Source organism: Vicugna pacos, chromosome 5 (assembly GCF_048564905.1).
Source record: "Vicugna pacos chromosome 5, VicPac4, whole genome shotgun sequence".
Classification (NCBI taxonomy): Eukaryota; Metazoa; Chordata; class Mammalia; order Artiodactyla; family Camelidae; genus Vicugna; species Vicugna pacos.
The window spans coordinates 32,850,961-32,877,307 of NC_132991.1; positions in this window are offsets into that span (position 1 = coordinate 32,850,961).

A 26,347-nucleotide genomic window follows, 5' to 3' on the forward strand; every position below is an offset into this window, starting at 1 on the left:
CACCTCTTGTTTTTCTACGAAGTAAGTGTGGTGGATAGGAGCAAACAGCTCAGCTAAATCACTGAAGAAATAAAGGTGAGCAGAGATGGATCCAATTCAAGCTCTGGTTTAATAGCAAAGACAGGAAGAGAAAGCAAGTTATTAGAAAACACTGAAGGGAGAAATCAGGTGATAGTTGTGGATGTGGAAGTATTAGAAGGATGGCAATAAGAAATCTAGGTAGAATGATGCATACGCTTTGAAAAGGTGGACCGCTTATATGGTCTTTGTTCTTACTTCATAGTTATCTTAGAGAAAAAGAGTATTAAGTTTTTTTTTCCTTTTAAGTTTTCCCCTAAATGTCTTGTCTCTACTATAAAAATCCATCTTCAATCTCAACTACTCTATGACTGTACCATAAATGCAGAAAAAGAATTATGTTTTCTACTCAATTCTTCTTTCTTACAAGAATCTAGCATAGAAAATATATTTACACTGGGCTACTTCACTGGTTTTTGAACTCCCTAATACTAGGAAGGGACTTAGCAGGCAGAGGAGCCCTAAATGTGTTGATCTACAGTGTGAAGCACAATTGATAAAGACTTAGTAGAAGGAGGCTTTAGAGAAAATGATAAGTACGGGAAAAAACCATTTTCTAAAGTGCCAAAAGCAATTACCACTTGCACTTTGACCTTCTCAATTTTTGTAAGTAGTAGTAGGAAGGAAATGCCTGAACAAAAGCTTTGCAGGAAAAAAAGATGGGTCAGATAACCATCAGGATGCTTTCTGAGTATCAGGGAATAGGATATTCCTTCTAAGACGGTTTCATAATGCTCGCTGTCACTGACAGTTAAGGAGGCAGTTAAAACCTGTGTAAGACAACATTGTTAATTTAAAAAAGACTTCTTGCTCTTTTGCATTTCTAAGCCTCTGTCTTCATAAAACATGGAAAAGATGGTACAGTAATCTGGCTTATCCAATCAAAACCCTCATTTAAGTGTACAGGTAAAGTTCCTAGCATAGAGGCCTTGTTATCAAGCAAAGTACTGACCTCTAAAAGCCCCGAGCATTTCTTTCTCCATAGATATGATTTAGATTCCTTTCGTATTTATGTTTGTACTTGTCTTAGTTTCTGTGTTTGTCTACATATCTTCATTATAAAAAAGTATAAAACATTTGTATATGTAACATATTATGTATTTATGAGAATATCATGGATATGCATACACATATGTCTCTTTGGCCCAGTTAAAATTCAGGAAATGATTCCCACATCTTGAACAAAGTATGTATGTTGGAGGTCATTTTTGAAGTTTAGCACTGAGCAGACTTTGTATAGTGAAAATTTTCTATGTTTGGGAAAGAGACCAAGAAAATACAAATGAAATAACCAACCAACCCACAATCCCTATGGATAATCCATAAAATCCTCTCAGACTAATTAGTTAACCTGACCTTCATACTCAGTGTTTGAAAATATTTGGGAATGAACCAACTAATGCTTTATCAGTATTCAATTTTATTGCCAAAACATGCAGGGGAAAAAACAGAAATCCAGGAGCATAAGGCAAGAAGATTAAAAAGTAGCACAAACTAGGGCCTATGTTTAACTCATTTTCTTATCTGTGGTTCAGATCTATTAAACACCTTTAAATTGGGTTACTGTCACCAGCATCTGAGAACTCAGTGATCCTAAATGTCATGTAAGTTTTGATGAGGGAGTGGGATGGTGCCGTCATGAAGTAATTGCCAGTGATGGGAAGAAGTGAAAACTGGAATATGAGACATTTGGAAGAAGACAAATAAGGATATAGGGACTCTGATCTTAATAAAAGAAAAAAAACTGATGGAAAAGACACTAATCATTGGATGGTGCCTATTGAGAAAACACTTCTTTATGATTATGATTATTTGCTTATTAACTCCAGGTCTGCAGATGAGAATGAGGTAAATAATAAATAAGATACTTCAGGACCCTAAGAGACCATCAACCATCAATCTATGAATTAATCACCAAATATTTGTGAAGGAAAGACATGGTCCTTACCTGCAGGGATAGTATAATCTAGTGAGAGGAGTTAGACACATTAATAGTTTAAAGTCTCCAAGGCATTATCTGATAACTTCTGGGGGAAACTGAGGTTTTCAAATTCGTTCATGCCAAAATCCATGATGAATTGCATTAATTCAGCAGCTCCACTCTGTCCTACCTCTGCCTCATCAATAAGGGCATAAACACAGTCTCTTCCACACATGAAAATCCCCAAAGAGTTGCTTAGTGTGCTCACGAATTGTTTATTCACACCTTCTCTCCCACTTCCTCTTTGATGCCTGTAAGACTCTTCGAAAATAGTCTCATCTCTTCAGTGGCTGCCAGTGCCCTCCATGAGATTAACTTTGGATGCCACCATCTCTCCTTGGAGTGCAAGGGCTACAAAGTGTTTCGTAGAAGAGTTGGAAAGAAGACACACTCTCTAATTTGTGTCTGTCAGTGTCACAACAGCCCCAGAAGCAGCACTATTTGAATTCTGAGTATCAGAAAACTATTCTTGAAAATATCGCCTTAAGTTTCTGATTCTAACTGCTGTAAAGGTGAGGGGGTTTCTGTGATCACATGAAAACTGACTCAGTGCCATTGCCTTTCTGGCATCTTCTTCTTCTTCTTCTTCTTTTTTTTTCTTTAAACGTATTTCTGTGTCCTGGGTGCAAGGTATCCTTATTTTTTTGATTTAGAATAAAACTGCCATGCATACTGAGTCATGCAAAAATAAATATTGCCTGAGTCGGGTTGTGTTGTGTCTCAACATCTACTCTGCCTCTACTGTGCTTAGGCTTACGATCAGCTATGCCCAGACGGTCATGATACAATAAAGAAATTCAGGGATGTGTAAATTTTTCTCTAGCCTAGGGTGGTCGGAACAGGAAAATAATAGGTGGAACTTGACCTTTGCTGTAAGGATAATTAGAGTCTTATGGGAGGGATGGAAAAAGGAGATCAAAGTGGCTTTCCAAGTAAAGGAGTAGTGTGGTGATTGCTGGTGTGCCACGCATCTCCCAGCTTCAGACCCAGGCACTCTTTTCCTCAGCTGCCAGGAGTGGTGGCTGCTGCCATTCACAGCTGAGTCCTTGTCCAGGAATTACCTCAGCCCAAGGGACCTGTGTCACCCAAGGTTATGGCCTCTTTCAAGGGGCAACCTGTACCTAATTTCTGGTTAATATGAAGGTACAAGGGCCAGTCAGTGTGATCCCTCTGCAGGCCAGCCCAGCTCTGAAGCTCCTTGTGGGTTTTATTGTGGGCTCTGGCAACCACATTACAGTTCAACTTCCCCCTCTTCCCAGTCCTACTCCCTTCACTTCCTTCTAGGTCTTCCACAGAGCACTTCCATTAAAACTCCTGTATGTAAATCTCAGTATCATAGTCAGTTTTGCTGGAAACTCACCTAAGAGAAGTGAGAACTAAAATAATTTTTTTAGGGGACCATGGATTTATTAGCTTGTCTAGAGTGGAAGTTTAGTTAGGGATGGTTGTTTGGGAAGTAATGCCTGAAAAAAAAGGTTTACAGGGAGGTCCTTGCATGCCCAGTTGTAGTGTTGGAACTTTATGAACAGATCAAAATCAGTAAACATGTGGCATGTACACTCCATTGTATACCTGGAGTGGACATCACCAATCAATGACTGCTCTCTTCCCCACAGACTCCCAGCCTGACTGGAGAATCCCTCTCTAGACTAAGAATCAATCTGAATCATGTGTAATGGAGCTACACCCATCCCAGCAATACATTTTTAGGAGCAACTTAACATCACTGTAATTTCTAATAAGGACTCCTTATTCATTAAGACTTGAGACATGGTTTGTTGGTTGTTTTTTTTTGTATATATATATTGTTTATAGAAGTATAGTCAGTTTACAATGTATCAATTTCTGGTATACAGCATAATGCTTCTGTCATACATGAACATGTATATATTCATTTTCATGTTCTTTTTCACTGTAAGTTACTACAAGATATTGAATATAGTTCCCTATGCTATACAGTTTAAACTTGTTTATCTATTTTACATATATTAGTATCTGCAAATCTCAGACTCTCAATTTATCACTTCCCACTCCCTTCCCCCCCTGGTAACCATAAGTTTGTTTTCAATGTCTTTGAGTCTGTTTCTGTTTTGTAAATAAATTCGTTTGTCTTTTTTTTTTTTTGGATTCCACATATAAGTGATATCATATGGTATTTTTTTTTTCTCTTTCTGGCTTACTTCACTTAGAATGACAATATCCAGATCCATCCATGTTGCTGCAAATGGCATTATTTTATTATTTTTTATTGCTGAGTAGTATTCCATTGTGTAAATATACCACAGATTCTTTATTCAGTCATCTGTCAATAGACATTTAGGTTGTTTCCATGTCTTGGCTATTGTAAATAGTGCTGCTGTGACCATTGAGGTGCATGTGTCTTTCTAAATTAAGGTTCCCTCTGGATATATGCCCAGGAGTGGGATTGCTGGGTCATATGGTAAGTCTATTTTAAGTCTTTTGAGGAATCTCCATGCTATTTTCCATAACAGCTGCACCAAACTACATTCCCACCAACAGTGTAGGAGGGTTCCCTTTTCTCCTTAGCCTCTGCAGCATTTATCGTTTGTGAACTTTTGAATGATGGCCATTCTGACTGGTGTGAGGTGGTACCTCATTGTAGTTTTGATTTGCATTTTCTCTGATAATTAGCGATCTTGAGCATCTTTTCATGTGCCTGTTGGCCATTTGTGTGTCTTCATTGGAGAACTGCGTGTTTAGGTCTTCTGCCCATTTTTGGATTGGGGTTTTTTAAGTTATTAAGTTGTATGAACTGTTTATATATTCTGGAAATTAAGCCCTTATCAGTCGCATCATTTGCAAATATTTTCTCCTATCCTATAGGTTGTTGTTTTGTTTTGCTTATGGTATCCTTTGCTGTGCAAAATCTTATAAGCTTAAATAGGTCCCATTTTGCTTTTATTTCTATTACCTGGGTAGACTGCCCTAGGAGAACATTGCTGAGATTTATCTCAGAGAATATTTGCCTATGTTTTCTTCTAAGAGATTTACAGTGTCTTGTCTTATGTTTAAGTCTTTAATCCGTTTTGAGTTTGTTTTTGTGTGTGGTGTGAGGGAATATTCTAACTTCATTGATTTACATGCAGTTGTCCAGTTTTCCCAACATCATTTGCTGAAGCAAGACTGTCTTTATTCCATTGTATATTCTTTCCTCCCTTGTCAAAGATTAATTGACCAAAAGGCTGTGGGTTTATTTCTGGGCTCTCTATTCTGTTCCATTGACCCATATGTCTGTTTTTGTACCAATGCCATGCTGTTTTGATTATTGTAGCTCTGTAGTGTTGCCTGAAGTCTGGGAGGGTTATTCCTCCAGCTTCATTTTTTCTCTTCAGTAATGCTTTGGCAATTCTGGGTCTCTTATGTAATATAAATTATATTCTATATAGATTTTAGGACTATCTGTTCTAGTTCTTTGAAAAATGTCCTGGGTAATTTGATAGGGATCACTTCCTTGGACAGATTTTTTTCCTAAGTATTTTATTTTTTGGATGCAATTTAAAAAGGGATTATTTCTTTAATTTCCTTTTCTGATATTTCATTGTTAGTGTAAAGAAATGCCACTGATTTCTGTATGTTGATCCTGTATTCTGCTACCTTGCCAGATTCTTTTATCAGCTCTAGTAGTTTTTGTATGGAGGCATGTTTGCTAATCAGGAGTATTTATCCAATAGTCATTTGACTTACAAACTTTAATACTACCCTGAGGTGGAAATTAGAGGCACAAAGAACAAAAGAATGCTTCTAAGTACTGAATATATATCAACCATTAGAGATAGAAATTTGTTTTTGAGGACCACTTTGGAAATGTATTGAAATAGGCAACTTTTTTTGAGGCGAAATTTTAAAGTAATCTCATCAGATAGGATAACAGAGTGAATAAATAATAGCATTTAAAAAATGTACCAAATGATAATACACAGTTGAACATAAATATCCCATTTTCAATTTTGATTCTTCCCCAATACTAGTGTAACATTTAATAATGACGTTTTAGCATCATGTATGTCTGTGTAGTCTTACTAAAACATATCTTCAGAGTGGTTAGCGAGGGTTTGTGTCTTGACTAGATGTCATGTGTTACTTGAGTGGGGTGACCACATACTCTGTCCAGGATCTTTCATTATTATTAATAGTTCCCCTGTTCACTCTCAAAAGTGACAGTCAGTCTATTTTAAATAATTTTTTACTAATGTTTCTGATATAAGTTGGATTTCCACTAAAGAAATTAAGCAAAAATTTACAATTGTATTCAAATTTCTTTGGCCTAAATGAGATTTTCTGCTTGGTGAAATTTCATCCTTCCCTGTTGTGGAACTGTAGCTGGAGGAGAATGTGGTAAAAGGGTCAGCAGATTGAATTTATTTAGAACATCTGTCATAATTTTATGTCTGTTGCTTCATATTGTACATGTGCCCTGATGTGCAGAAGAAATCCTGGGCAAACCATCAAGAAAAATCACTATTAAAGAAAACACATGGAAAGAACATTCTTCCTTACCAGAGAAGGCCCAAGAGGTGTGATATGAGTGGGTGGTGTGGTTGTATGCATGAGTGGGAGAGAGAGAAAGAGACAGAGACTAAAAGGGCAGTCTCTGAGATGTTTCCACCATCATGTCAGTTGACAGAAGTAAAAAATGTACCTAGTGAACTTGGAACAACTTTTATCTTTGACTCAGAATTTCATATAGAACTTTATTTTAATTTTATATTGTTAGGGGCCCCATGATTTCCTACATCAAACACCCTCTTTTTTCTAATGTAGGTATTGTAAGAAACTTGTTTATTTCACTTTATTATTTATTTTATTCACTTATTTTTATTGACATATAGTTGGCTTACAATGTTACTTTAGTTTCAGGTGTATAACAGTGATTCAGTATTTTTAGAGATTATATTTCGTATAAACTTTCTATAAAATATTGGCTGTATTCCCTGTGCTATACATTACATCCTTGTTATTTATTTTACCTGGTAGTTTGTACCTCTTAATGCCTTTCTTGCCCCCACATCTACTCTGGTGGCCAAGAAACTAAAAGTGAGTTCATACCTAGGTGCAAAGAGATGTTATTAGAATTTATAAACTAAAAACTTTCCACTTTGCATTTTGCATTTTTTTATACACACCATTTTGGTAAATGTGTTGATTTAGTTTTAGGTCTTAACAAAGGAGAACAAACAAATAATGTTGAGGGGAATATTACTGCTGGTTGACTTAATGATTAACAACAAAACTATCAGTGAACAACTCAAAATATATAGCATTTTGGGGCCATATAGCGTAGAGTGTAGAGTGAACCTTGAAGGCATCTTTGTATGGCAGAATCAAACAGTAAGTGTTATTGATGATACTAATGGATAGAATCAAAGGAAGAGTTAATTATATCTACATTACATTATATCTACTCTGCTCCAGAAAGCAGGAATTTAAAAAGATTTTAGAAGAACTAAACTTCTTAAAGCAAAGAAAAGCAACTTGGTGCTCAAAAACACAGATACTTAGTATTTGGAAAACTCACTGAAACAGAAACAATGTACAAAAAATCTCAATAACAGAGGCAGTATTGTCCAGAAATAAATACTAAAATTAAAGATATATATATGCACTATTTCTCTTCATTTATCTAATAGCAGATAATATAATTAGCAACACACACACAGGCACATAACCCCACAATCATAGCAACACTAACAGCAAGAAGAAAATGTATATTCTGAATTTGGTTTCAGGAGTGCTCATTGCATCTTAGTGTTTGTAATTTGACACTACCACCTGCTCTCTTTTGAAAGGAATTATTAGAAAATATGGCACTGAAGTCGATTTCATACTAAAAAAAAAAAATCCCTTTTCCAAAACATTTATAAGTGCAGGAGTCATCTTTTTCTAAAGTTCTGAAGCCTGTCTGTGGTTAAGTCAGAGGCTCCATCCCATTTTACTTTTTAATAAAAAACAAACATTTATTTGCCAGGATTTTCTGCCTGAATGTGCTATGCAGAAAGCATGTCTGCTTAGCTAGCATCTAGGTTATTGCTTGAGAAAATGGCAATAACATGTTAGGTTTTTAAAATCTGTAGTTAAAGTCAGTGTGTTTTTTAAAATAATATTTTATGGAAATACAAAATAACAATAATGGCATTAATCTAATGATACATGTTAAGGAAGAAATGGGTTAATTATAAAAAAAATGAACATGAGGAGTAGTTTTTTCCCCTAGAAGTGCAAGATGCCACAGGGAAGTTTAGAACTGAACAGTCTTCCTCAAAGCACATATTTATCCAGTTTACTAGCATTGCTTCTTTGTCTACTTATCAATTCTCTATTACCAGCTCCTCATTTTTCACTCTTTTTTACTTTTTTCAGTAAGCAGTAATATGACAAAGTCTTGCCTTTAGTCTTTGAAAAAACTACTAGCAATAAAGAGATGAGGATAAACTTTCCCACTCTAAACAAGTCTTCCCTCTCCCCTGCCACAGGTATTTTAAGACTTCACAGAAATTGAGTGATTTTTCCCTTTTTTTAAAACCTAGTCCAAACCTACTAAAACATTCACCATCCCTGCTGCCTAATGCATTTATTCATGGCATATATATATTCTCTATAACCTCTTTCTTCATGTCTTCATTTTAATAATATTGCTTATGTGAAAATTGCTAGATGAATTATTCAATTTTTTTCTATTATCCAGTGTATCTGCAATAAAACTGATAATCGAGCTCTGTAAATACATTTATAATAATTTCAGTTAGTCGTCTTAGTATTTGTCTCTCTGACTGCCTGTCTTTAGCTCTTTATATTCCATTCTCAGGCTTTGGACTTGAAGTACGTTGTTTCTGTTTGTTATATAATGAAGACAAGCTGCTAAGTAGATGCAAATGCTAATTCTGTAGTTACTTTTCATTTCACATGAAATTTCATTAGTGTTAAGTATGGAAAATCAATTACTTCTTAATCACAATTCCATAGAGCTTAATCACCAACTACAAATAACTATATTAAAGGGTAATGCTATGGATTAACCATAAATCAACAAAGCAGGCAAATTCTGCATTAAGGCCAAAATCCAGGTGCATACTCATGACCTCTAGTTGCTAATAAAGAAATAGGTACAATCTCTTATGCTGGAACAGTATTTTTCGTGTATTTATTCTTTCATTCAACAATTTCTTTTTGTATTTTATTTGGGCCAAACTCACAGGATAAAATAATGATAAAATTGTCTCTACCCTCAGAAAGTTTACGATTGGCTAGTGAAGCTGGTCAAGTAAAAATAGAGGGAGATTAACGCTTTAATGAGTGGTCTTCACAGATGTTTTAAAAGGGGAACAGAAGGAGCAGCTAGCTGACCTTTGGGTGGTTTGGAAGGTTCATGGGACCCGGGAATGTTAAGAAGAAACCCTGAAGTCAATATTTACTCATATCTTTCCTTATTTATCTTTTTTCCACCCTTTTCAGTGGGACTTACACTTTACTGAGTGGCTAAAGCAGCAATGTATTGATGTCTTCATCCTGGCAGGCAGCTGGTGGAGAGCCCATTTTTAGCATCTCTCCCTAAGTCTGTATTCAGTGACATCATGTTGATTAATTACTTGAATTTGGGGCTGGTAATAGTATTTACACCGTAGGAACTGGCAAATGCTACAAAAGTTGTTGAATATCTACCAGTACACCACCTGCCCAGAAATGTAGTATTCCTTGACTCTACTGGAAAATTTAGTGGAGGATAATGAGACAGGATAGGTTTTTCCCCCAATATTAGTAAGGTATGGTCCCTGATATATCAGAGATTAGAAGTATAAATAAGACACTATCCCTGCCTTCTTAGAGATTATAACAGGAAGGATAAGCCACATCATCATCAATCACTCTATCTCAAGACTAAGTCAGTTAAAAATGTTCAAGGGAAGAGTGGAAGGCTGGAAGGACTGCTCCAAAAATACATTTCAGTGGCTTGGTCCATGGATTGTTGGGTCATTGGGGCCTCACAGTTATGGTCATATAAAATCTGTGGGTCACTCAGGCAAGAGTGGTGTTGTTTTGGATGGCGAAGTTTCTCAGAGTTTTTATCAACCTGCCATCCTCCTGTGGGGATTCTACCCCATGTCAGCAATAGAAACAGATAGTGTAACATAATGTTTAAGATTGTTGGTATAGGCCTCTGAGTGCCTTGGTTTAAATATGTTGTATTACTATGCAATACTGGAAAAGTTACATAAACTCTCCGTGATTCAGATTCCTCTTTCTTAAAATTGGAATACCTGATAGTACTTAACTCACAGAATTTTTTGGAGATTAAAGATGTGAAAGCACTCAGGACCTGCCTGTTGTATCATGCATACTCAGATGTTCTCTATTGTCTTCAATTTAATACACAGTCATAAGGACTAGCAGCTTCCACAAAATGGGTGCAGCATGATCTGGTCCTATTATTCCACTTTGAAGAACTACCAGAAGTCATTGCTAATCCTTGAGCTTCACAGATATAAAGATTAACCAGAATTTTGGGCATTTGCCCAATTTCTCTACAGTTAACCCTGAATATTTGTGATACTATCTTCATCTTTTTCTAGTGTTATAAACAGATACAGTAAATATGATTTCTCTTTATAATAGATATTATTTCTCTTATGTTGTTAGATTTACCTAGTTAATGATAGGAGAAAGTCACAGATCTGAAAGTACAGTGAAGTTGGCCTCATAAGATGTTGTTCTAAAGAAAGGTAAGTGTGAAATGATTTTGGAAAGATAAAAATACTTAAAAATAGATGTAAAACTTCTCCTTTCTCTTCCTGGTCATGGAATTATTCACCACCTGTCAGTTCCTATAAACTCTTTGTTCAAAAGCAATAGAGAAAAAGCAACCTTTGAACACAGGATGCTTATTACTTCACTTGATGGTCCTATTTCTGGTGTTCCAGTAATCCCATTGTAAGGCCTTGCTCATGGCCACAAATGTGACAGGAGCTAGAATCATTTCTGAGATATAATGCAGGCATTTATGATGATTAGTTAATCATTTATAAAACTTCTTGAAAATGAAAACCTGTTATACAGGGGCTAAATCCAAAAGCCCCAAGAACCGTAAATCTCCTCTGTAAAGTGCCCATCTGTTCACTCATTCATGGGGTGAAGGTTGGTTAGAGGATGGAAAGAAGAAAGAGTGAGCTGAGCTCTTTTATGTGGTTTTAAAATTCCTGCACTGTTGCATTAAACCCAAATTAGCCGTAGGAATATACATAGATGCCATGGTATAGACACTGGTGTGAAAAGCAGAGGACCTGTGTCTTGATCCCAGTACTACCACTAATTTGCCAAGATGTGCAAATCATTGGATCTCATTTTCCTGTTTTGGTTAGACACATGGTTTTCAAACTGTTCTCCAAGAAGTCCTCAGCACCCCAGGGATGACATTGAGAGAGTGGCAGTATGAGCACTCAGGAATCCAGGCTACCCTCCCCTGATCACCACTTCAACCCACCAAGACAGTACCACTTCAGTTGGTTTTACAGATTTAAATACAAAATTTCCATAATTTGCAATATGCTAAAATTTTTTTTTTTTTGGAAAACGATCACTGGTTAAAAGTTGACAACCATTAAACTAGTGAAGCCTTAAAGATTAGAGACTCTTCTTTACACCTATCCCATCACTAATTTAGGATGTGATACTTTATTTAATCAAAATTAGCTCATACTACTAGGATTACTTAGATTGATAGTTATTTAGAACATAGGTTGTTATATAAAACTGATGAAATACAAATAGGAAGTAAATTGTGCTCTACACTGGAATTTGACACAGCATTGTAAAATGATTATAACTCAATAAAAAATGTTAAAAAATATAGACGTAGCATGTAAAAAAAAGAAATACAAATAGGAAGTGGCATTCAATAGGGTTGGGATCTTTTCAATACTTTAAATATTACAGGTTAACAAGAACAATACTCTATTAATTTTAAGGGATCATTCATTTCATTCTCTCTTTCCATCTGAAGTAGTTAATCATAGAATTTTATACTGGGAAGTACCTTAAGAAACCTATCATTTTACAGATGAGTGACCAGAGGGTTATTCAGAGTACCTGAGTGGGTATTCTGTGTCCAGGGTTCTTTTCTCTGTACCATATGGATTTGCCAGAGAATAAATAATGCAAATAAATGCAAGCTACCTAAAGCAGCCAATTGGAGATTCTTAATCACAGTTTTTTTTCCCCCCTTTCTCTCTGGGTCTTTGTATCTCTTTCTCTCCTTCCTTCGCTCCTTTCTTCTCTTTACTCCCTCTCCTTCCCTTCTTTCTTTTTCTTTCCTTTCTCTTTTCCTCTTTCATTCATTCACTATGAACAATTTTTGAAACTCCACAAGGAGCCCAGCACTCTGCCAGCACTGGGAATTTGCAGCTATATAAGAAGGTCATGGTACTTGTCTCATGAAATATATAATCTAGAAGAGGAAATAGACAAGGAAACTGCTTATATGAGTATGGAGTGTTAGATCCTATGGTAGAAATATTCAAGGGTGTTGTTGAAGCAAGAGACAAGACTTTGAAATCAGAGAAGCAATTATGGATGGTCATGAAGGAAGTGGCAGTTGGAGTGTGTGCTTTGAAGAATGAGTAGGAATTAAATAGATGAAATGTGGGCCTTCATGTGTGTGAGCTGTGAAAGAAGTATTCTAGGAAGAAGAAAAAAGACACAGATGCCCAAAACAGATGATACTTTAGAAGAACTACAGGAATTTCAGTAAGGCTGGTTGGAGAGATATGTGTCGAAAAGGAATGTTGGGAGATGAGAGCTGTAGAAAGCAGGAATATCATAAAGGATCTTCTAGAGAAAGTTTACAAGTGTGAATTTTACTGTAAAAATGTGATAATGCAACAGATAGCTGATGGTCGGGGAATGCTTTCATCAGGGCTGCATCATAGAAAATGACTGGCAGAGGCCAATCCTGAGAGGGCAGAACCATCAAGGATGTGCTTCCAGTAATCCAGTAGAAAGAGATGAGGGCTATAGCACGTGCCATGGAGAACTGACATCAGCGAATAAGTCTGTGACAAATCAATTAACAATTAACCTTGCCTTTACCTGAAGGGTTTAAGAAAAATATATAGTAAGAAACAGATTATTTTGGTTCTCCCAGGGGCCTGACTATACTTGACAGTAAATATTAAAATTTTAATTCTGTAATTCCACACCTAACAAATACTTCCACAGATATTTCTTTGACATTAAATTCAGCAAATGTTTCCAGGAGAGTTAAATAGTATTGTATTTGATTTGTTTCTTTGTTTTTTGGACAGAGTAACAGAGTAATTGTGATGTTCTGGCCTCTCTCTGGATGTTGGGTATGTTTTTATCATTCTGGAGCCAATCTGATACTATCTAAATTCGACAAGATAAATTATTTTTTTGCAAAAAACTCCATTCTGTGAAAAAGGATAAAAATTCAGGAAAGAATTCACATTCATCAGATTAATCAAAATGATCGATATATTTAATGTTTGGAATCAGCTACACATGCTGCCGTGAACTATGGGGGAGTGGATGTGCATGTGGAAAAGGGCCTGTATTATAAATCATAGAAAGAGAAAGAGCTTTTTTTGTTAAAGCAAAGCTTATAACTATCACAGGCAAAAGTGGATCTGAACATACTTTCATTTATTTTACTCGAAATACTCAATTGAATCACAGGGCCAGGGTTTCTCAAATTGTAGTACCAGAATCAGCCGCTTCAGCCTTACCTGGGAACCTATTAGAAAAGCAAATTCTGAAATTCCATTTCAGACGTATTGAAACAGAAACTCTGTGGAGCAGGAGAGGTAGTAATCTGGGTTTTAACAAACCCAAGAGGAGGTTCTCATGTACATCAAAGTTCGAGAACCACTACAATTGAACTATTATCATAGTGGTTAAGAGCATGGATTCCAGAATCAGATCTCCAAATTCTGGCTCTGCCACTAAATAGATGTGATCTTGGGCAATTTACTTAACTTCCCTAACTTTAGCTTCCTCATTTATAATATGGGGATAAACGTGTTTCCTACTGTACAGAGTAGTTGTAGAGACTCAATTGACTCATTCAGACATTCATTATATACTTAATCATTGGGCATCTGCTTCCTCCCAGGCACTCTTTCAGGCACTGGAGATTTAATGGTGAATAAAAGAGGCAAGGTCTTTACTTGGGAGTGGGGGAAATACATATTCCAGGGCTTTACATATTTTGGACACTCAGCATCATGTCTGTCTAGTGCACTGAAAGCTCTCAATGAATGTTGTTTGTGATGAGTACTAGCTAATTGTTCCTTTGAGTTCAAAGCAATGCCATTTTCAGTTTACTCAATTCAGTTTTCCCAAACATTGTTAAGATCAATATATGTCTGGCTGGAGCAGCATTTAAAAACAGACAAACCAAAATACCCTGATTCTTAAAACAGGAAAAACCTGGGGACTGTAATCTGTGAAAATAAAACTGCTGCAGAATCTAAAGACAACATTTCACCCTGATGAAAAGAGATAAACAAGAACCACTGTTTAGACTATTCAGAAATATAACATTTGTAAAGGATTTAGAACACCCCCAAATTTCTTTCCTGTTGCCTACTGAACACATTAAAAAGTGGACTGTTCTATTATTAAATGATGCTTGAAAGCTTTCTGTGTTTGATGGAGAGCAGCAATCTTCTGGGTGTCCAGGAAAAGCTGCTACAACTTTCTTAACAGCGTCTCACATCTGGTGATGGAGGCCTAGTCATTTAAATAAAAAAAGGGCAGAGAAAACGCTGAGAGGCAGTTTGATCTAACTCAACCTTTTCAAATGACTACACTAATTTTAAACATATGAATTTAACTGTATGTTTGCCCCTCTATAAACAGGGCGAATAAACAGTATATCATTTTTACACTTGAACTGTATTATGATTTTAATGCAGGCTCAGGTGAGGTGAGGTCAGAAGATACAATTAAATGGATCTGGTACCAGCTGGAGATTAGGTTCTCTTTAACCATGCTTGGGTGATTTATCCATCAACAACTCATGTACAGCTCCATAAAAATTGATATCTGTTTAAAAATAGGTATTAAAATACAGTGTACTTTTAAAATTAGAGACTAAAATATTGTGTAGTTGCCAGCAGGTAGTTTATTTAATATTCATATGCACTTTGAAACAGAAAGATTCCTGTTCTTGGAATAAATATCTATTAGAATAAATTCACCCTAGTTGCTGATATATATGTATACAGGGAACTTGTATGCTTGGTCAAGTCCTTGGAAATAAATGCAGAAACAAACTTTTAAATCATTTACAACCCAGCATGTGGAGTAATGGTATATAATTACATGACTTGTTAACTGGCTCTGTCTGTTCCTCAGATATTTGTTTCAGTATTGTTCTTTCATGAAAGGCTGCTTAAAAACAAAAACAGGAAAAAAAAAAAGGAATCAGAAATGCCAAGTAAATGGATTTATGAAGAGGAAGTACAAAATCTTGATGCCTTTATATATTCTGCAGTGGACTGTGAATGATAGGCTTTAATCTTGTGGTTGAATTTGGTTCCTAATAGATGTAAATTTAAATATTTGGATTTTCAGCATCTAAAGCCAACTTGGAGCTCTAAGTAAAGGGCAATCATTTGTCTACTAATATGCATATCAAAAACTTAAACAAATGAGCATTTAAAAGTAATATTTGATTAACCATTCGCTGAAAGAAAAGTAATTCTGCCTGTCTAATCCAGTAATTTATATAGTTTAGTCATTTGCTTGTCAATAATTAACAAATTGCCCTAATATATTACTGCAATGCTTCATTTTCATTAAGACATCTGCCAACTTTTCAAAAAACCTTTTCCAGTTGGGACTTGACTTATAATTGTGGAGTCCCTTGGGGGATTTTCAATATTATTCTAATCAATTTTATCTACAATACACAATATGGATGATTACATTGCAATGTAATTTCCAAAGTTACCTTCTCACATTAGTCATTTGCAAAAAGAGGAGACACTACTGATGACTCCAGAACATATTTTAGAGAAAAGACTCACTGCAGCAATGAAGCAAAGAATATTTTTCATCATTTGAAATGCAGCACAACATGAATATTTATAGTACAGATATGCTTACATAATTTACAACCACACTTCAAGCTTTATGGTCTATAACATTTATATTTTATTTTTTATTAAATCAGATGATAATGAATTTTATAACCATAAGATTCAAAATTTGAAAAGTCCTCCAAGATGATCTTCCTGTGTGTGGACCCCTGTGATAATGCCATAGTCTCCTTCCTTCTTTCCTTCCTTCCTTCAGATGGGAGGTGAATCGTAGTTCCAGGGAAAGCTGGAAAAAAATAAAATTGCTCTTAATCTCACTTTAAATTGAATCAGGACACCCAAAAAGTCATTCAGCTAGTCTGTATCCATAACAAGTGTAATATCTTGGCTCCTGTCTTTACTCTTTACTTCATTTTTAAGCTTATCCTGACTAAGGTGGGGAAAAGTTATGCTGTTTATTGAGGAACCATTCCAAGACCTTCCCTTCAAATCTTAATCATTGTGGTCTTCCACATGGCCATCTAATCTATCTTTAAGAGTTTTATAAAACCTACCCCTAATATCAGAGAAGTCTACTTTCAGCTAAACGGTTAATATTCAGAAGCACTGAAGAGGACGCAAACAGATCTTATAAATTAAAATATATAGAAGGAAAAGGAAATAAGAATGACACATAATAAACTTTCTGATGAAGAAAAAGTCAATAGTACTATCAGGAAAGTCTAGTTTTCTTGGATTTCCTGCTTGTTTTTACCAAGTTTTTGCGACTCTTTCTATTAAGCACTAGCAGGGAGTAGCAAAAATGAACCCTAATTGTCAGAAATCTGCATCCATGGTGCTTTCCTGTTTTTAATGTATTTATAAATTGTTTCAGCCAGTCATTTTCATTTTAAAGTTTTTAAAAAACTTTTACTGTCAGATTGAATGAATTAAAATGAATAGCATACCAATCAAAATACGTATGAATTCATCATTTAAAGTTAATAAAGTTATTAACAAGTATTTATTAAGTGCTTATCAAACACAAGGTAATTTCCTAGAACGTATAGGTAGAATAATTTAGAACACTACCTAAGAGACATGAAAGAAGGCTTGAAAACCTAGAGAGACATGTATTCTTTGTAGGTAAAAAGATTCAGTATGTTAAAACTTTCTGTTCTATTTAAATTAATTTTGTTCTCATCAAAATAATCCTGATCAAAAAATTACCTAGCCTTTTTTTCAACTTGCAAAATGAACTTATCTGGAAAAGTAAACTTAGGATACACGGAGTAAGGGGGGAAAGTATTCCAAGCTGGGAGAATGAGTGGGACCAGTTTTATGGGCAGCAGTTTGGAAAGGATGTTCAGGATATGGTAAGTAAACAGACTTGATGAAATAGTTCATCTAGGACAGAGAAGGATTAGATTATAAAGATAGGGGAGATGCAGTTGGGGAGAACTTTTGATTCTAAGCTGAGTATGGGACTTTCTTCCAAAGGGAATTGATTTAAAGCTTTTGAGCCAGGGAATTACACTTGGACAGAGCCACATAAGAGCACCCTAGCATTAGTGTACATGATGGATTGGAAGGGAAACAGATTCTAGGCAGGCATAAGAGTTAGAAGGCTATTGAAATAATCTGTGCATGAAATGGTTAAGGCCCAGAGTAAAATCATATAATTCATAAATAGAAGGACCTTCAGGTCATCTAGTTCAGTGGCTTTCAAGTTTTTTTTAACCATGAGCCATTGTTACAAAATGTTTTACATACACACATATGTATAAAACAAAAAAAAATTTAACAGAACAATATTTATTCTTAGTATTTATGATGGCATTTGACATTGTTTTGCTCTATTCTTTTTAAATTTTAGAAACGCTGATGGGAACATACTATATTTATTTTAAGATTTTCTAACAGGTTGTGACTTTCTGTTTGTAAAACATGGATCAGGTACAGTCCCTTTACTTTTCAGAAGAGAAACTTAAGTACAAAGTAGCCAAGAGACTTGCTTAGGATCTCATTGCTCATCATAATTAGAGGCTAGGTCTGTGAACATCCCTTGTACCATGTTAGTTAGGATGGTGCCATGGTAGAAATAGACCTGAGAGTAATTTTAGAGGAGAAATGAACAAGACAAAAAGACTGACTGGGAAAAATCAAAGTCAACTGAGATTTTATTCCTCATTAATTTGGTAAACCGACTTGCCATAGAATTACAGGTGTCTGAAGAAGGGAGAAATTTATAAGTTCACACTGAGGGTAAGAGAGTAAAGGAATAGTCAAACTGGCCAGCAGGCAGGGAGAGCTGCAAGTATTCAAATGGAAAAATCTTGTCAGTCATCTGTTTGGGAATGACTAGGTGGCATTCAACCTAATAAATGTATATGGAATATCTCTCCTATTCATGACCCTGTTATAGGTACCAGAGATTCAGAGGTGAGCAAAATCAGGTCCCTGTACATAAGAAGCTCTTACTCAAAAAAGTTTGTTGATAGTATTGCACTCCCTTGGAATTAAATCATTTCTGTTGCTAAAAATTCAATAAAATTCATTTTAAAAACCTTTAAAATTTTTAATTTTCTACAGTTTGATCCAGGAACTTTACACCTGCGACTTGCACTGTTTTGTTTTGTTTTTTCAGCAATAATGTGTGTGTGTGTGTGTGTGTGTGTGTGTGAAGTGTCTTTTGACATCCACCAATATTCTTTAAGGTGGCAAATTGCCTCTTACCAGATTACATCTGAAAAGAAACAGCTTCTGACAGGGAAATGAGCAGCTGGGTAGCAGCCTACAGCAACTCTGTTATTTTCCACTGATACAGCATTTTAATGTAAATGGCTGAAATGCAATCTGGAAATAGTTATTCATCACAAACAGCCACAAAGCTGGTTAGCATTTAAGCTGTTATATTTGTGGATTGACTTCCTTCTAGGTGCTTCCCTTCCTTTAATAATAACGATGGTGATTTTCACATTGCCCATTGGAAGGAAGAAGAAGAGGGTAGTGAAACCATGGTTTAAGCTTTATAGTGTTGAGAAAAATCTGCAGCAGTACCTGAAGAGAGTCCAGGATCCTTAATATCCGATGCATTTGAAAAATTTTCCCATTTAACCCAGGTAACTAGGAGTTTTATCCTTAGGGAAAGTGAAACAGAAACTGACTGGCCATCACGGAGTCAGAATTTAAATCATTGGCAATAGTTACATATAATTCCTGTTCTAGGTTTTATTTCCAGGTTCAGAGAGTCTTGTTACTCTGAACTCTTTAAGCTTGTGTGCTCTTTGAACCTATAAAGTTAGTATACTGCTTCCTAACACATCAACTTTCCAGACTGTTGGAGGAATCTTTTAGCCATCTATCTCTGCTCTCCTAAGAGATCCTTGTCTTTTCTCACATTACTTCGTGGGTCACTCTTATGAACTGACCATCATGGTAAAGGAACATTTCAAGTTCCTTTAAAGTACACATTAAAATACACATCTAACCTTTGCTACACAGTGTATCTAACAAAAATGGGCTTTCCAGATAATGTGATAGCATGAGATGGAGGGCTATGCCATAAGAAAAGGAGAGAAGTGGGGCAGACACAAACAATGATAACACAGTAAAGCAGGAAATTTTGAAACTGCTATTTTGATGGAGTTGCATGATGCAGTGTGTGTGTGTAGATAATGAGCAACAAATCTTTTAATCATTCACTGCATACCTGGGAGTTACTTCATCTTTGATGAGGTGAGGCTCAGTGAAGGATGAGATCTGAGGTTCAAAGTGATCTGATACCAACAATACTTCATTTTTTAAAAAAATGGTAACTGAGCATTTCACAATACATCAAAATTCTGTATATCAAAAAAAAAACAAAACAAAAAAACTAAATAAAATAGCTGTGCCAGAATACCATTTGTGTCAAAAGGGTTGACTTAAAGAAATTTGTAACCCCTAGGGGACGTTTGGCCATGTCTGGAGACATTTTAGTCTGTTACAGCTTGGAAGGAGTTTGTTTGCTATTGATGTCTAGTTGGTAGAGTCTGGGGATGCTTTTAAACATCCTATGCACAGAAAAGATCCTTCCCCTGCCCCTTCTCACAATAGAGTGTCAATAGGTGAGGAAACCCAGAGTTAGAGTGATAAAGGTGAGAGAACTAAGAGATTGGCTGACAAGAGAGTATAAGTGTAAAAATAGAAGAGACAACAGCATAGATAATTTCTCTCCCAGTGACTAATTTTATACTCATTTTAGTTTTCCACGCATGATAAACAATTCATCTTGCCTCAGCAAGTCTTTTACTGAATTCTTACCCACCACCTGACTCTGATCCTGACCTAGTGAGCCCAATTCTGGGAATTTATCTTATGGAAATAATCTAAAAGAAAGACATGGTCATAGACTTGTTCTTTGTAGTGTTATTTATAACCTAAAATCTAACCCTACTGCAAGATAAATTGACTTAGAGGTCATAATGTAACATGTGAGAGAAAATGTAGATTCTGCAATCAGAACTGAAATTCAGGAGAGAGGTTGAAGCAGATAATATAAATTCAGAGTATTAATGTTGCCCTAAGATTCAACATATCTTTATCTCTAAATGAAATTTAATCTGCTCCAATTTCTTACCTGTCTGGTTGGCAGAAAACTCAACCTCAGTTATTATGGAGGCATCCCAGGCCCACCTTCAGTGTGGTTGTAAATGAATTCTGAGCATATTTGGGGCAGGAAAACTGGGGAGAAACTAGGCTCTTAATTTGAGAGAGTCTGTATCGTTAGTACTGCTTCTTTTCCTTTTTCTTTTATGTGATACTGCTTTTGAGCCCTGGTACCCACAGCACAGATGCACTCAGAAATGCCCTCTCAGCATCATCCTCTGCCTATGATGGGTTTGGGAGGGAGTGCCACTGGGAATCAGAGACTGAGCCTAGCCACCCCTGTCTGCTTTGAGGTGCTTCACCCTCCTTCTGGTCAGTCCTGCTCCATCTGCTTTTCCTTCTTTGTGGGCAGGAAAGCTCCTTTGTTCCCCATTTCTTCTTAGGACCAAAGAAGATATTTAGAAACACAGTAAAGGACTTAACTGGATTTGGAAGTAAAAAAAAAAACAAAACTGAGAAACATAATTATCAGTTTTTTCTTAATAACTTGTGTTTTACATTAACAGAATACACCTATAATGAAAGCTATGGGAAAATAGTTGAAAACCATAACCAAGAAAAATTAGAGCACACACAGCAAAAAGTTAAAGATACCTTGCTTTAGGAAGTGTTTTAATAGTAAATTATAATCAGAGAGATGGGCTAATATCCTAGAAAACAGAAGACATTGGTTGTAGTCAAATCTCCCAGAAATTCTAGAAAGATAGAGGATTACAAAATCTGACAAGTTGCATGAATTTGATCACAAAGAGATCACCAGGACTGTGAAGTCTTCAAGAGTGCAATTTTTGGAGCATAATAAAAGTTTAGAGAGTATCCATAGGAATAAGAGGGTCATGGGTATATAAAAATGAGGGAATTATGATCAGTTTTAGAATCTCACAGTGAAAGGAAGTTCATAAACAGGATCTGTCCAGGAGTAACAAAAGATATCAAAAAGAATATATTGGATAATGAGATCTATACATAAATTTGTAGGCAAAAATATGAAGTTTCACTGGACAAGGAGAGCTTGAAGACAAGACAGAGATGGGAAATTGTTGGAGGAGAAACTGAACAAAAATGAAAGTTGAAGAGCACAGGTGGAGGGAATGCCCTGTGAAAGGAGGAGGGACAAATCTTTGAGACTAAAGGGAGGAGACGTAAAGATCTTTTAAAGCAAAGGAGTTGGAAAATGAGAAAGATTCCTTCTGATAACGCTCACCATGTTAGTAAAGTATTAGGAGCGTCATTGTCGCGAGGGCGAGCAGCTTGGGGACCTGATTCAGAGACTGATGATTTGCAGAGATATTCTTCCCAAATTAAAAGTTTAATGTAGTTCATTAAATAACAGTGAAACAAGCCCAGCTTTGTGTTAATTTTTTGTTTATATGCAAATTCATAACTACTACCTAACCTCCTTGTAAATGCCAGGACATGCTAATGTAAAATCATTCTTTTTGAAAAATGAATTATGATCCCATCCAGAAGCACAACCCATGTATCAACTTGGACTGACACAATTGTTTTTATTTCTAATGAGGACCTTCATTTACTTAAAATGTCGCTCCCTAGATATTCTGTTTCTCTTTTAAACATGTAAGACCCTTGCTGTAAAAAAAGGAAATTACACTGAATCAAAAGCCATTGAAAGTATTAGTTGGAAACTTGATAGGGCTACATTGAATCTTAATCTTGAAAATGCAGTAAAATTTAACTCCATCATAATAACCACAAGAGGCAGATCAATATGACTGAGTTAAGGTCTGTTCTATAAATCATTACTTGGTGAATGAATTAGGAAAAAGATAAGCTATAACCAAAATGGTGAAGAGTGAGACAAGAACACTCCTCTCTGGAATTAGCTTCCAATAAAGTTCAGTTTGGGGCTGCAGTAATAGAGAATTATGTGTTGTGTACTGTGGACATTGGCAGATCTACTGACAACTTACCTAGGTGTAGGATCTTGGGTTTTGAAGACAAAGTTCTTACTCTTTATGGATAACAACAAAAAATGGAAAACATAAAGCTGAAGTTGTATATGTGATTATTAAATATGAAGTTTGCTGCATGGCATTATACATTTATGATGTTAGGGCTGTGTATGTGTTAATGATTTTTATTGTCTAAATTGTTCAGTTCAGTGAAACATTTGTTTAGCATTGACTATGTAAAGTACTACCCAAGAATCCTAAGGAAATTCAAAGATGAAAGGGACTGATTCCTGACCTCCAAATGCTTAGAGTGTTGTGGGTTGAATAATACAAATATTTTTTGAAATTGGACACAGCCTGAATGTTCAGCATTATGAAGATTCAAATAAAATTTTATTGAAACATGGGAGAAGAAATGTTTATACTCCCATTAGCTTTATAGTGTTAATTTTTTCAATTTTTAAAATCTTTACATCATTATAGGTTAGCATAGTACCTGCCTGATGTAGATTAAGCATTAAATAATAATTCATTAAGTAAAAATTGAGGGTGGAGTGCTAAAAGATTCTAGACAGAAAACAGTTTCCATTGATTTAATCAAAATATTTATGGATTCATTTCTACTGGAGATAATAGTACTTGTCAGGATGGTCATATCCTCAGCTCTTGTCCTCATGTAGCTTCTAGTGTGGCAAAATCTGAATGTTGAAGGTTTTAAATAAAATTTTAGTCACTGAAATACAATGAAAGTTTGAAGTTTAATGTTGAATGGCCCACCACAACCTTGAGTGTTAAATTGAGCAAGGGAAGAAAAAAATACTTCAAAGGTAAGAGACAGTTTAGGTGTGGAAAAACAGTTCCAGGAGTCAGTGGGAAGGACTGACTAAGATTCAGTCTTGTAATACCATAGTTAAAGACTCAAGTGTTATGCTAGAGAGAGGGCAAAGAGATATCTAAGAGAAAAGATAAAACCCCATTTATGCTTTGTTCATATGGTTTGTTAAATTTGAAAGTTTTTCATGGATACTAGCCAATTTTCATTTCCTTTTAAAGTAGGCTTTTTTTTTTTTTTTTTAGAATTCAAAAGATCTGATTTTAGGGAGCAAAATAGGTAAGTTTGTCTGAAACAGAGTTTAAGAGTAAAAGGGTAGAAGTGCAGTAACAGGAGAAAATTCACAACAGATAGTCTTGGGTCAGATCATAAAAAGCTCTGAATGCCATGCTAAGGAGTTTGCACTTCATCTGGTACACAGTGAGAAACAAAGCTTTTTGAACAAGAAAACACACTGACAAAAACAGGGTTGGGGGAATATTAGTCTGCAATTCTTGACAGGATAGACTGGAAGGAACTTTGAGACAAGTAGGTCTGGATCGTTTTCATTTATTACTATTCCAGAACCACAAGAGTGCCAAATTCCATGGGAGTATTGGCTATCTGATTTGTTCACAACCCTGGGTACTCTGTGGTATGAAATAAATTGCTGTTGAATTAATGGATAGTCATATTTCTCTTATTGGGAATGTCTGTAGTTATCAATGTCAAGTTCAAAGTAGGATTTCTTGATTAGGAATTTTGCAATTTATATAGTAACCATATTTTCCATTTAGAATGCCTTGGGAAATTTCAAGTTTATTTATAATCCCTGATGTCAGTGAGAAGGAAAAGAATTTACGGTTCATCATTCAGCCATTATTCTACCTGTGGGTGGGACTAATAAACATTAGGTTATAGATGACAAGCATATTGATGAAGGAAAGAATAGCGGATCCTAAAGATGAATTGTGGTTCAGCACTATTATTAGTCTTGATAAATAAGAAATTTTGAGATAATTCAGTATTCTGAATTGCTGTAAAATAGTAGAAATATTTGGACATTTTCTGTTTTTTTGGTAGAAAAAGTTATTTTTTCTAACTTTATTAAGGAATAATTTACAAATATAATCGTATGTATTTAAAGTGTACACTGATGATTTGATATACATGTATATTGTGAAATGACTACCAAGATTAAGATAATTAACACATCTATCACCTCACATAGTTAACTCTTTTTTGTTTGTGTATGGTGAGAATGCTTGAGATTTACTCTCAATAACTTTCAAGAATACAACACCATGTTATTAACTATAGTCACCACACTGTACTTTATATCCCCAGACCTTATTCTTTTTATAACTGAAAATTTGTACCCTTTGACTTACACATCAGCCTTATTTCCTTCTCCTTCCAACTCTTGGCATCCACCTTTCTATTCTGTTTCTATAAAATCAGCTTTTTTTTTTTTTAAGATTCCACGTATAAGTGATATCATACATTGTCTCTCTTTTTCTTACTTCACTTAGCTTAATACCCTCCAGGTTCATCTGTATTATTGTAAATGTCAGGATTCCTTCTTTTATGTGGCTGAATAATATTCCATTGTCACACACACACACACATTTTTTTCCTTATCCATTCATCTATCAAAGGACATTTAGGTTGATTCCATGCTTGGCTATTGTGAATAATGCTGCAGTAATCATGGATGTGCAGATATCTCTTCGAGATACTGATTTCAGTTTCCTTGGATATATACCCAGGAGTAGAATTGCTGTATCATATGGTAGTTAAATTTTAATTTTAGGGGGAACTGCCATACTGTTTTCCATAGTGGCTACACCAATATACATTCCCACCAACAGTGTAGGAGGGTTCTCTTTTCTCCACATTCTCACCAACACTTGTTATCTCTTGTCTTCTTGATAATAGTCATTTTAGCAGATACGAGGTGCTATCTTAACATGGTTTGATTTTCACTTCCTTGATGGTTAGTGATATTGAGCACCTTTTCATATACCTATTGGTTATTTGTGTGTCATCTTTGGAAAAATGCCTATTTAGGTACTTCACGTATTTTTAAATTGGTTTATTTACTCTCTTGCTGTTGAGTTACATGAGTTCCTTACATAGTTTGGCTATCAACCTTTTCTCAGGTATATAATTTGCAAATATTTTCTCCCATTTTGTAGGTTACTTTAACCATTTTTTTTATTGTTTCCCTAGTTGTGCAGAGGCTTTTTTTAGTTTGACATAGTCCTACTTGTTTACTTTTGTTTCTGTTGCTGTATTATTTTGTCTCATTAGTAATTTCTTAATTGATAATTTATCTAAGAAATTATTGCCAGAATCAATGTCAAGAATCCTTTTTTCCTCCTATATTTTCTTCGGAGTTTTACAGTTTTAGGTCTTACATGTAAATTTTTAGTGCATCTGAGTGGTATAAGATAAGGATCCAGTTTCATTCTTTTGCATGTGGTTCTCCAGTTTTCTCAGCATTTATTGAACAGCCTATGTTTTCTCCATCTGTGTTCTTGGCTCCCTTGTCGAAAATTAGTTGACTATGGAATCTGGAAAAAAGAAAAAAAAGAAAAAGGAAAAAGAGGACAGTAATGAACTCATCTACAAAACAGAAACAGACTCGCAGACCTAGTAAACCATTTTATGGTTACCAGAGGAAAGGGAGTGGGAAGGAATAAATTTGGGAGTTTGAGATTTGTGGTTAACCACTATGTATAAAAATAGGTAAAAAACCAAATTTCTTCTGTATAGCACAGGGAACTATATTAAATATCTTGTAATAACCTTTAATGAAAAAGAATATGAAAGCAAATATATGTATTATATATGCATGACT